This window comes from Microcebus murinus, chromosome 3 (assembly GCF_040939455.1).
Source record: "Microcebus murinus isolate Inina chromosome 3, M.murinus_Inina_mat1.0, whole genome shotgun sequence".
Lineage (NCBI taxonomy): Eukaryota > Metazoa > Chordata > Mammalia > Primates > Cheirogaleidae > Microcebus > Microcebus murinus.
Genome location: NC_134106.1, coordinates 17,259,525 through 17,272,403, shown reverse-complemented (window position 1 = coordinate 17,272,403; position 12,879 = coordinate 17,259,525). Strand labels below are relative to the sequence as shown.

The 12,879-nt window shown below is 34.5% G+C and overlaps 1 long non-coding RNA gene across 1 annotated transcript in view; it reads left to right on the top strand.

Moving 5' to 3' along the window:
- Window positions 1-12,879, top strand: part of LOC105884322 (uncharacterized) — a 363,355-nt gene that overhangs the window by 114,384 nt on the left and 236,092 nt on the right. The window contains exon 2 of the long non-coding RNA XR_012918475.1: window positions 12,423-12,503. This is a non-coding gene — a long non-coding RNA (uncharacterized LOC105884322). The remainder of the gene's footprint in view (window positions 1-12,422; window positions 12,504-12,879) is intronic.

Here is a 12,879-nt window from a genome sequence, read left to right as displayed (position 1 = left end):
TGCTAGAACACCATTATTTTTTGTGGTTGAGTAGTATTCCATGGTACCACCATACTATGCTGAAATTAAAAAAAGAGAAGAAAAAACAAAACAAATAAGAGGAAAAGAATAGCCTTTTAATTAAGTTATTTTTTTCTTTTTTGACTCTAAACATTTAAGGAAATATCTGCCAGGTCACTGACTGACCACTGAAGTAAAGAACAGAGATAGTAGTGACCACATAAACAAGGAATAAAGTCTTTGCTGCAATAGTTTGAAAAAGTCATGAAACAAATGAACCAACTATCAGATAACATAAGCAAACCCTAGAGAAAGAGGAGTATCTGATTTTTAGAGTTATCACATTAAAATATTCAAAATGGCCAGTTTTCAACAACGACAAAATTACAAGGCATACAAGGAATCAGGAAAGTATGGGCCATTCACAGGGGGAAAAAATTCAACAGAACCTGTCCCCAAGGAAGCCTAGCCATTGGACTTACTAGACAAAGACTTTAAATAAGCCATCTTAAATAAGTTCACAGATCTAAGGGAAATCATGGCAAAAAAAGTTAAAGGAAACCAAGGAATTAGTGTATGAGCAAAATGAGAATATCAGTGAAGAGATAGAAATTATTTTAAAAAAATAGAAATTCTGGAGCTCAAAAGTGTAACAAGTGAAATAAAAAAAATCCAATCTCAGGAACAGAAAGTTTTATTCTTTTTTATATAAAGCAAAATGAAGAAAGCCTAAGGAAATTGTGGAATACCATGAAGTATATCACCACATAAATTATGAGAATCCCAGAGGAGAGGAGAAAGAGAGAAAGGAGCATAAAAATACTTAAATAATGACCCCAAATTTAATAAGTTAGATGAAATACATGAGTCTACACATATGAAAAGCTCAACAAAACTCCAAGAGAAATGAATCCCAAAATAACCACACTGAGACAAGTGGCAAACTATCAAAATATAAAGAAAAAAATCTTGAAACCAATAAGAAGCGACTCATCATGCATAAGGGATCCTCAGTAAGATTACCATCTGCTCTCTCATTAGAAACCATGGCAGCCAAAAATGAGTAGAATGATACATTTAAAGTTCTGAGAAGAGTTTTTAAAAAGACTGTCAACCAAGAATTCTTCAAATCAAGAGTGTTCAATACAATTATTCTTTGATGTATATCTAGTGAGATACATCTAGAGTACATAAAGGACTTTTTGCAACACAACCACAAAAAGGCAACCTGACTAAAAATGTGCAAAGGACTTGAATAGCCATTCTCTGAAGAAGTTATGCAAATGGTTAACAACCACATGAATTAATGTTCAACATCATAAGTCATTAGGCGGATGCAGGCCAGACCCACGATGAGTTACCACTTCATACTCAGGAGGATGATTATAATAAAGAAATGAGAAATAGAAAGTGTTAGTAAGATGTGGAGAAATTAAAATATTCATATATTGTTTGCAGGGATGAAAAATCATTCATCACTATGGAAAGTAGTTCGGGGGTTCCTCAAAAGTTAAAAATTAAATATACAATTACCTATGACCCCATAATTCTATTGCCAAGTATATACCCAAATAATTGAAAACTGCTACTGAATTAAACATGTGTACATTCATGTTTATAGCAGCATCATTCACAAAAACCAAAAGGAGAAACAGCTCAATGACCATAGGTGGATGCATCAATTTAAATATATACACACACTATGCTATACACACACTATGGAATATTATTTAGCAATAAAAAGTAATGAAGTATTGAACAATGCTATAATATGTATGTACCTCAAAAACATTATGCTAAGTTTAAAAATCCTAGTATATTATATGATTCCCTTATATGAACTATCCAGAATAGTTAAATCTATAGAGACAGAACACAAATTGGTAGATTCCATGAGCTGGGGTCTAGAAGATAGGAGAGCAACTGCTTAATGGATATGGAGTTTATTTTGGAGGCAATGAAAGAATTTTGGAAATCGATAAACATACTGAATACACCAAATTTTGATTTTAATAATTTCCTCTGAACAGTTAGCTTTAAAATGATTAATTTTATGTTATGTCACCTCATTTAGAAAAAAACTCATAGGAAACATTGCAAGGTGAAACATATATCATGACATGTCTACCACCTAGTCCATTAACTTTAAAGACTGGAGGTCAAAGGAGAGAAATATTATTCTAGCCCATTAGCCTAGGAAGGGTTTTACAGACCAGGGACACTTAAGCTAGGAGTAAGGATAACTCAACAGCCATTTCCCTAGAACTCTGACCTGACAGTTCTTTTCATCTAGGTTTGATATTTTAAGCTTGTATTTCCAGGTATGACCGTTAATATACTGAGTAGTTGAAATGGCCCATGCAGAATAAGCTATTGAATTACTATTGAATTACTCCTCATGTATATAAGGTTCTCTAATGTGCAGCAGCTGCTACTATGTGATGCACAAGTAAGTACTGTACTCATCTTTGCATTTTAACCCTGGTCTGGTGATCCAGAAAGAAAGAGAGAGGGGGAGGGGAGAGAGAGAGATCCATTCTATATCTTTTTGCCAATCTCTTGATGTACCTATTTGTTTCCTAGATGACTCTTTCAATTCCATATTCTGAACTGAACCAGTAGTTTTATAGGCACTTATTTTACACCAGGCCCGCCATGCAATTTTAGAGGAAAACTCTTTGACACTTTGTCCATTCCTCTGTCGCCTATCTCCCACTTGTTTACAGGCAGGGAAAAAAAATTCTTTTTAAATATAGTGCCTCTTAAAATAGTTATTTTCTTCTCTTTCTGTTCATCCAGTAACTTCTTATCCAGGCCTTGCTTCAAGCTCACTTCTCTGCTAAACATTAAATAAGGGATGCCCTCCCCTATCCAAAATAAAAACAAATTGTCCATCTTCTTGGAGGAGACCACACACACAAAAAAATGTTAATAGTATAATGTGTTCATAAACTGACCAAAAAAATGTAAGTAGATAATAAGGTCTGTAATAAATCAGTACATGAAAGAATTGCATGTCCCTGTGTCTGTGGAAAATGTTGCTTTCTTGGGCGAAAAGGAGCCCAATCGGGATGGCACTCTTTAAAGGGTACTGATTTCTGGGCTGCTCAATATTGGCATATACATAGTAACTGTAGTTTTCTGTTGGGGACACTTAGTTGTATGTCTGTTCTTAATTAAATTAGAACCTAAATATCAACATTAAAATGATAAGCTTTAGTTGAAAATGAATGAGTACACACTACTGAATGTAAATTATACAGTTTGCCACATACATGACTTTAGAGTACACTGGCACTTTAAATTACAGGTGATATCCAGAAGTTATTGCCTTGTGAATCTTGTATTAACCATAATATTTGTGCTCTGTAATGAAATGGTTTATATCTGGATTTTACTCCTGTTTCCTTGTCTTGATTCTATAATTCTTCTTTTATCCCTACTCCAGTTGGAAGAGCACTTCTTTGCATGAAAGTTCTTTTTTTTTTTTCTGTTACAGAAAATTTTATTACAAAATTCAGTGTTTAAAGTACAGACACTTTTAGTTTTTGTAAAAGAATTCATTGATGATATTTCTATTATGTTGGCCATTTCTGGTATTATTGCTTCTGTTTATGAAAGAAAAAAATCAGTCAAGGCCTCACTTGTCCAGTGCAAGCATTCTGCTAATGCCTTCTGCAAATTGCTTATACATGGGTTTATATAAAATGCTTTATATTGCAATTGTAGGAAAAATATTGAAAGGATTCCTGACTTTAGATGGAACAAAATAGTATCTCTTTTACTGAATACCCCTGGGAAGATTTGTTTTCCTCTTTGCAATAATTAGGCTAAGTTTGCAAGGAAAATATACTTCTAAGTTGTATTTGTAAGGAGGTTCTTTCATGGATATGCAGGGATGGTTGATATTATGAGACTGTATCCCCTCAGTCAGAAAAAAATCATTTGGGGTATCAACCAAGAAATAGCAGGACATCGAGTGGTTTATCATCAGTCACCTAACATTTGTATCTTCAAAGAGAGATGATCTTTTTGGATCAACTTGTCATTCTCTAATATTAATTGCCTTATTGAGCATAATTTTTCACCAGAAAGTTCTTTGTTTTTTGTATTAATTCAAAAACTTATTATGTGTCAAGCACTGTCCTAAGTACTGAAATTGCTTTGTCTTTTGAATAATACTGTACCTTCTTTTAGCTTACATTGTAGTAGTCTTTTATTTAAAAAAAATAGCCTTTTTTGTAGCTATTCCAAAACAATTGAACTTTGGTCCAGGCAATAATAACCAGAATAGCACAACTGGGTTCACTTGAGCCAGGTAGCAGTAGCTGTGATAATGTTATACAGACAAGGCTTCCTAGAGACTCTTTATTGGAAGGGATTTTTAGTTTTATGAGTTCTACAAACATTGATCCAGGACAAATTATACTTTGGAACTATTTCCTCTGTGGTCTTTCTTGCCCTCAGTCTTAAGCGACAATCCAAGTAGAGTTGGGAATATGTCAAGCCCTTTCCTGAAAAGTAGTTGTATTGTTTTAATATGTGATAGCCACACTTTTGCATTGGTGACAAATATCAGGGAACCTAAAAATACACAGAAAAGTATAAAACAAAGATTTAGTAATGAAAAAAATGATTAATATTATTTTACTGAAAAGTAAGGGAGTATTCTGATATACAGACACATCCTCTTAAAATTCAGAAAGTAAATTTGTATGCATGTAGTTTCACCTTCATAAGAGTTCTGTGCGAAGGCTTCTGGAGGCATCACTGCTCCCATTTTACAGATGAATAAACAAGGTCACATATTTTAAATGTGGGAGAGTCAGAATTTAAACTCTAATGGTCTGGCTAGAAACCCAGTTTGATTTCCACGTTGCATTCTGTCTCTCCTAAAGCTGCCAATTTGATTCAGCAAATATTTATTAAATGCATGACTGAGTTTTATTTCCCCCATGCTTGCTCCTTGATTGACTAGTGGTTGGAACTGATTGACATTAGTGGCACACTCTGCCAGCAGCCATCACAAAAGGAAAGGGGCATTTTTATGCACAATTTTAAGTGATGCTGTTTGAACAACAACAAGCTTGCCAACTTTACTCAAAACCAAGAGATAAGTACCCGTTAAAAAAGTTATACCATAAATTATTTGAATAAATCACTGGATTATTATAGACACAATTTTTTTTTTCATTTTTACTTTTTTTGGATACATAATAATTGTACACACTTATGGGGCACATGTCACATTTTGATACAAGTGTATAATGTGTAATGATCATATCTAGGTAATTGGGATATCCATTACCACAAATATGTATTATTACCTCCTGTTGAGAACATTTCAGTGCTTAAAAAACTGGAAGTGACATACATGAAACCACCCAGGAGGCTAGAGATGATATTCAGGATATTATGTATATGAAACTACTGATCTTCACCCCTTATCTTTCCACTCAGATCCCTTAATTCTCTTGGCTGCATCGTTTAGCCCACTCAAATTGCTGATAATATGTAGCATGTGTTATAAGTTGTTTTCCTTTTAAATCACACTGCATTTTTATGAATTTTTAATGTGTAGCAAATCTTATATACAGCATGACTTGCGATGGAGTGTTTTTTCCTATTTCTCAGAGCACCCCTTTAGTTTTTAGCACAGTGCTGGCATATTTGGAGAATAAAATTAAAACATCACCAAGCAATAGAAATGCCCGTTATGGAAGTAATGTAAAAGTGTCAAAATCCTACTAGTTCTCAATTCACTTCTTTGCCACTGGAGTCTATTAATTTGGCTGATTAGATTCTAAACATGTGCACCCATGTTTCTAATGAAAAAAAAAACATGGAAAGAATTTGTAACCCTTTTAAAGAAAACATTCTACTTATTGATTCACTAAAATACTCCTTTTCCCAGAACACTTCCCCATGTTTGTTCTAAGGGAAAAACGTGGTACAAAGTCTTCAGGCAGAAATTAGAGAAAAATATGCTTCCACTGGGATCCATTGACTATACATTTGAATAATTCTGAAATGGAAAGGAAAGTGTTCATTATTATCCTAATTCTCAAGTGTTATGTTTCTTCACTTCAGGGTTATAATAAGAGCTGCATCTTATAGGTCATGAAATAGTAGCCTGGGTTTCAGGAATAGGTTTTCACAGGCTCGGGGCGGCATGTCCTTGAGGTGAAGTTAGAGAAATTTTACATTTAGCATCAAGAGAAAATCTGGGAAAGCCAGATTTTGGGTATTCAGTGAGCAGTATCTATTGAGTGCTTTCTTTGTCTCAGGCATAATTCTGATTCATTTGATGTAATTTCAAGACATCATGTCCATTAACCCCTAAATGCATCAATGTATATTTTCTAAGAATGAGATAATCCTCTTTAATAATCATAGTATAGTTATTAAAATTAGAAAATTAAAAAATTGATGTAATGCTTTCATCTAATCCAGAGTCCTCGTTTAAATATCGTAAGTGTCCTCATTGATCTTTTAACTGTTTTGCCCAGTTCAGGATCTAATCCAGAATTATATCTGACTTCTAGTTGTCATGCTTGTTTGTTTTCCCTTAATCTTGAGCAGTTACTCAGCCTTTCTTTCTTTTTCTCTCTCTCTCTATCTCTTTTTTTTTTTTTTTTTTGGTCTTTCTTGATCTGGGCAATTTTGACGAGCACATGTTAACTTTTTAGTAGAACTGTCTGTCCTTAGTTTTGGTTTGTATGGTATTTACTCATAGTTTGATTCAAGTTACATATTTTGGTAGAAGTATTACATATGTGATTTTATATCTGTCTCAGTTTGTCACACCAAAAAGCACATGCTGTTCATTCATATGAACATTGATATATTGGTGATATTAGCTTTCATCACTTGGTTAAGTTTATATCCTTCACTATATAAGATCATTATTTTCCATTTGTAATTAATGTAACTTATGAAGATAAACTAATTTGTGATTGGGGTGATGTAAATACCCTGTCTTTCATCAAACTCATCTGCTAATTTTTGTATCCATTACTGAATTTTCTAATTCCATCTTTTCTTCTATAACTGTTAGTTTGGTAGCATTCTACTGAAAGAGAGAATTTTCCTCTTTTCAATTATTTATGTATTCCAGTTATTTATTTATATTACTTTGTGGACTCAGGAATTATTGTTTTATTCATTAGATTATAACCCATTAGTATCATTATTTATTTTGAGGCCCAAATTGTCTCAGATTTGATCAATGAAGTCCCTACAAGCTGACTCCTGTGTCCTCTTAACATGCCCCATGATTGTTCAAGCATCTCTAGGTTCAAGATGTTAATGCCCACTGTCTTTCAATGGGCTCTGTTAGACTTTCTCTAGTTACTCGGTATATTTCTTCTCCTTATCGCCCTCTTGTCTCAGTTTACTACTTAAGGACACGTTGGGAAAACAGCCCACCCCCTGGACTGTTCTTTCTTTTGGTACACGGAAGAAATTAAACATGTTCCCAGGTGCCTAAGTAATGTCAAATGACAGACTAGTCACAGAATCAAATTCTTCTCTGCTCTGTGTCCATGCTAAAAGTGTGAATACCAGCATTTGGACAGTTCCTCAAATATCTAACCTGCATCCTTGCCTCCATGGCTTCCTCTGGTGACAGATGTAATGCTATTTGTTTGAGAAATGAGTTATTTTGGGTTAGTTAAAAGGCCTGCAGTGTAGAACCTGTGCACTTTCAGCAACAAACGTGTATACCAAGACCACAGATGGAAACTTGAGCATGTTCAGACCACTTCATGGTAAAAATCAAAGTGCTAAGAAGAGAGTCCTCAGGACTCAGCTACCAGTGACTAATTTAATGGCAATGAGAAAAGTATATGATACCTGTCTCTTAATAGCTATGTAACTTTAGGAAATTCGCTTACTATCTCTGATTTTCAGTTTCTTTATCTGCAAAAGAGAGGAAAAGAATGGCACTTACACTGTCAAATTTGAGAGGGGTTTAATGAGAATGTAATTCTAAGGATAAACAATGTCTTGCTAAAACACATGCTCAATTTATCGTGTTCATGTTGATATTCACTTTTTCCAGTTAAATGTACACCATACACACTGTGTAGGCTTGTCTAGAAAAATGTACAACAAAATGGCAGATTCATCAACCATATTTAAATTGCAAAAATGTATCAGTTTCTTTACATGACAGAGGGATTGCCATGATGCCATGTAGCATAACACCATGTCAGCAGCTCTCCAAGCACTCAGACCCTAGTGCTTTCAAGACTGGAGGCAGAAAAGGATCTTAGGATCACTGCTGCTCATGATGATTGTTCTGCCTCCTTGCTGTTTGTCTAGAACTGCTTTCACCAAGAGAGGCATTGGCTAGAATTGGATTTTCACAGGCCACTGTAAAGGGACCTTACTGAGTAGCATCCAGTTGCACATACACAGAGAATGCTGCTACCCACCTTGCTCAGGGCACATGGTGCTTCTAGTGCACACTGGCCAGGGCAGAAGAGGTGGTTTTACTCAGCCTTTGTGGCAGGGACCACGGAATATATGCAGAAGCAAATTTTCTGGATTCACTATTCTCACAGGGAAATAAATGGAGCACAAACAGAGCACCATGGAGTACAAAGAACACCAGGGTGTTGCTCCATGTGGGTTCATCAGCATAGAAAAATGTTTCCCAGAAGACAAACAGAAAGAATCCACTCTCCTGCCAAGTTTCTTGGCTCTGATTTGGCCCTTATTTTAATTATCTCCTTTCTCACAACTCTCTCCTTGAAATGGAAATAACTTTGGTGTTGGATATCGTACCATCAGATTAGTTGATTATGAATTACTAATAATAGAGAAATGAGAGGGCTAATGACAAATGTGTTGTGCCATGCCCACTAAATATTTACTGTTGAGTGTAACCATCTACCTGGACGCCTGCCATAAAGCAAGGGATCCACGGGTGCAGCATTCTTTTATCTCTTTGAACACATCTGACTTCACATATGTGCTTTAATGAAGACAATGTTTTCTAAATTCTGGAAAAAATCAGCAGAAATACTCTGGTTATGATTTAGTACGATTTTCTTGAATTGATTATGCTATATGCATTAAGAAAGTCAAAATTCTAAAAGTTATTTTCTGCAGCCAACTACTTAGTGCAAAGTGCTGTTAACAGTCCCATTAAATGATAGAAAGATTCCCTAAAGGTGTGTTCAGGGATCCCTGAGATCTGACCTCAATTGTGAGTGGCAGAAGTAAAAGGCAACTGTAATTCCTTTGCTACATACTCCAAGCTAATGAGAATAATGACCAAAAGTATTAAGGCCGCACTGTGCCGGCGGCAGGGTTCCAGGGCAACATGCATCCCCATGACTGGATTAGTCTCAAATCATGAAGAGCCTTGCATACACTATGCAGGCTAATAAGCTGTTCACTTTTTACCTCAAACATCATTAATCTCTCACTTTATCCACGTTTAAAGAACAGCATCGTGAAAGAGAGTCCTTTCCGTAAGAAAGCTCATGTATGGTTAAGGTACCAGAAGATTTTGTTATAAATTTAGTTATTAAAATATGTATATTAATAATAGCAGGTAAATGGTATAAAATAATATTCACATTTTGAAATGTCGAGTAAAATTTTTTTTTAAAACAAATAGACCTGCTACTCAAGGATATAATCTTTACCTTTAGGATCTGCTTTTATTAGAAAAATTAATACACATATGGAATTGTTAAAATATTCATATGTAGTTGCATATCAGGGAATGTGACATAACACATAATGAATAATTTGTCAACATTAGACTTAAATCTCTCTGCTAGTGCTGATGCAGAGAGCTAATTATTTTTAATAATCTGTAGGTCAATGGTTAAATTCAAAGCAATGTATCAAAGTAAAATTAAAGGAACTAAGTTTAGTCAAGTTTATTACCAATACATTCAAGACTTATAATATGGAAAATGACATCTTTGTGAAAACAGAATCAAGTCACTTTTGTTTTATTACCATCTCTGTTTTAAGATATCTGAGCTTATAGCTAATTCATTGTATTTGATTTTTATGCAAAGAATGTATCTATTTTTAGATCTTCCCATCAATCTGCATTGAGACTTCATACTGAGAAAATGATTGTTAAAATATGATACTCTGTATATATAATTTTTCAAGTATAAGCTAAATTTGTAATTTTGATACACTTGCTAACAATAACCTAATGTATTTTGTTTGTATTTACTATTCTGTCATTGAAGTGAAAAAAGTGTATGCTTGCTGTCATTAGGAAAGTTGGCATGAATATAATTTTTATAGCCTTTCCCAAGGCTTTTTAGTTGTAAAGGGTGAATGTCTTCAGTTATACTCTGAATTAAAAAAAAAAAATCAGCTTCCAACAAATGCCATAAAGCTGGATCAATACAAGGCAGTCTTGACGAGCCTTGGAAAAGATGGGATTTTATTCTTGGCAACAGGAGGAAGGCCATGCTAGAGTTACCATTTTCATGTAAAAATACAAACTACAAGGCTACAAACAATGAAGTTTCCAGTAAGCACAGCCATGATTCCGTAATTGAGGGCTCAATACTATCAAAATGAAGTATTCTTCTCGTTCCCTCCCCCAAAATATTATGATTGAGCTTTTAGACTTAACGTTGAAAAAGCAGACACATGGGACATAGACATTCCTGACAATAGATTATAGGGCATGGATAAGAAAAATACATTCTACTTAGGAGGCTATGTGACTCCTGAATAATGGACATTTGGGACTTATAATAGCTTTGAATCACCAAGTTAAGGATACATAGTCCCCTAATGGTGTCTTTGCTTCTGTTTTGCTTTTCCACATAAGAACATTATCCACACAGAAGCCAAGGAAATCCTTTTAAAACAAAAATCAGTGCATGTTACTAACTTTTTCTGGGATTTTTCTCAAGTAGTTTTCTCTGCGTGGGTCACTTTTCCTAAGACATGCATATGGTTTCCTATCTCATGCCATTTTGTTCTCTGTTCAGATGTCACCTCAAAAAGGCTATTCCTGAACACACTAAAAGCAAATGTTCTTCTCTAGTGTTTACTCTGCTTTATTTTTCTCAGCACTTTTCAGTGTAAGATATATTAGTATTTATTAATTTGCATGAAAACAGGGCTTTGTCTCTCAGCCACTGTATTCTTAATACTCAGAACAGGGACTAACACATTCTGGATAATTAATAAATATTTGTGAATAAATAAATGAATAGATACTCAGAATGGACCTTTCCAATAACATAAAACTCACTAATAGTACAAGTAAATCTGAAGTTGAATTAGCTGGCTCCTGAATGCTTGGAATTGGGAGACCGTTAGAGAATGTTTCCAATTTATTAGGACAGTCCAAACTGCTTAGGAACTAAGAAACTCTGCCAACTTTTCTTTTCCCTAGTCATCTTTCTCATAAGATTTTTAAGAAAATGAAAAAAAGAGCATAAACATGTGAAGACCAGAGCTACCTCACAAAAAATAACTAACTTTGTAAAAGTTTTCTTTTTTTTCTTCTATTGTGTTTTGCCATTGTTATTGCTGTTAGATTGCTAGTTTGTTTTTTATGGTCGTCGTCTTCCCATTTCTGAACTAGTCTGCCCTCATGATAGAAGTAAATTTGTGATCAGTGAATCTCTTCTCCTGAGGATTACTTGCATTTTAAACATTATCTCTCCTTGCAGAAAGAAAGACTTTTACCCCTGTCAAATAATTCCTTGTCATAATTAGACAGCAATCTCCTTGAATGTCCCATTCCTCTCTATATATCCACCTGTTATAGCACACTGCCTCATACAGAATCTGTGTTCAAGAATATGAGCTTTTGATGTTATTGGATGAGATATTCAAGAGTTAGGTGCAAGGTGTATGTGCTAATAGTTACCGGGATTAGATGGGGAGAGAGGGGGAGAATCTGTTAAAAACAAAACAAAACAAAACACAACACAACAAAACAAAAAACTTCTCAACAGTACATTAGGCCAAAGAACTTTGACTTTGCAAGTGTAGTAAGGTGGACAAGTTGCAGGGTTCAAGGAATTCATTAAATTAAGGTGACTTTTAGGCATCAATGTTAATGCCTGCAAATCTTCAATCTTGAGGATCAAGCTTATTGGGAAAGATATATTTTAAAATATACATAAAAACGTGGAGCACCAAAGCAGATATCAATTTTCTCTTTGTTAAACTTATTCCTGGTTATTATGGCATTTTATTATCATCACTAGAGAGAAAGAACAAATTATCACTGTTGCCATTTGCAGCAAGAGGGAGATTTGATAACCTTGACAAGTTGGATGAAGAAGGGACTTCAGGCAGGGATTGTTTTAAAGGAATGATGTGCTTCCTTACCTACTTTACAGAGGTAGTGTGAAAATTTATAAATATTTGGTCATTAAATGCTCATAAAAATGCTTGTTAAATGCCCACAGAGTCTGCCACAGAAGATGCTTGTTTGAATGCATAGTGGGTGCAGTGCTGTCAGCAAAGAGGCAGATACTCTCTGTGGAAAGGTCAGTTGTACTTTTTGCTTCTTTTTATGCTCATTTTCCTTTAAAAACAGGGGATGCTAATTAAAAAAAGAAACATTTAAAAGCAGAAAGTTTTCAAGAAGAAAATGAACAGAAACTCCAAATCAATTACATATAATTATATATATATATATATATACACACACACATACATACACACACACAACTATGTGTCCCTAATCTCTATCTCCTCTCCTCGTGTCCATGTTTACACACTCACATATATTCATACGAACTTTGAACATTCTGTCCTATTTTCTCCACGTATCATTCTACAATAAAACAAAAAATATTTAACAGTTTTGTATCTTAACTTTTTACCTATTATGATGATGGCAGATAGTCTTGTAGAACATGA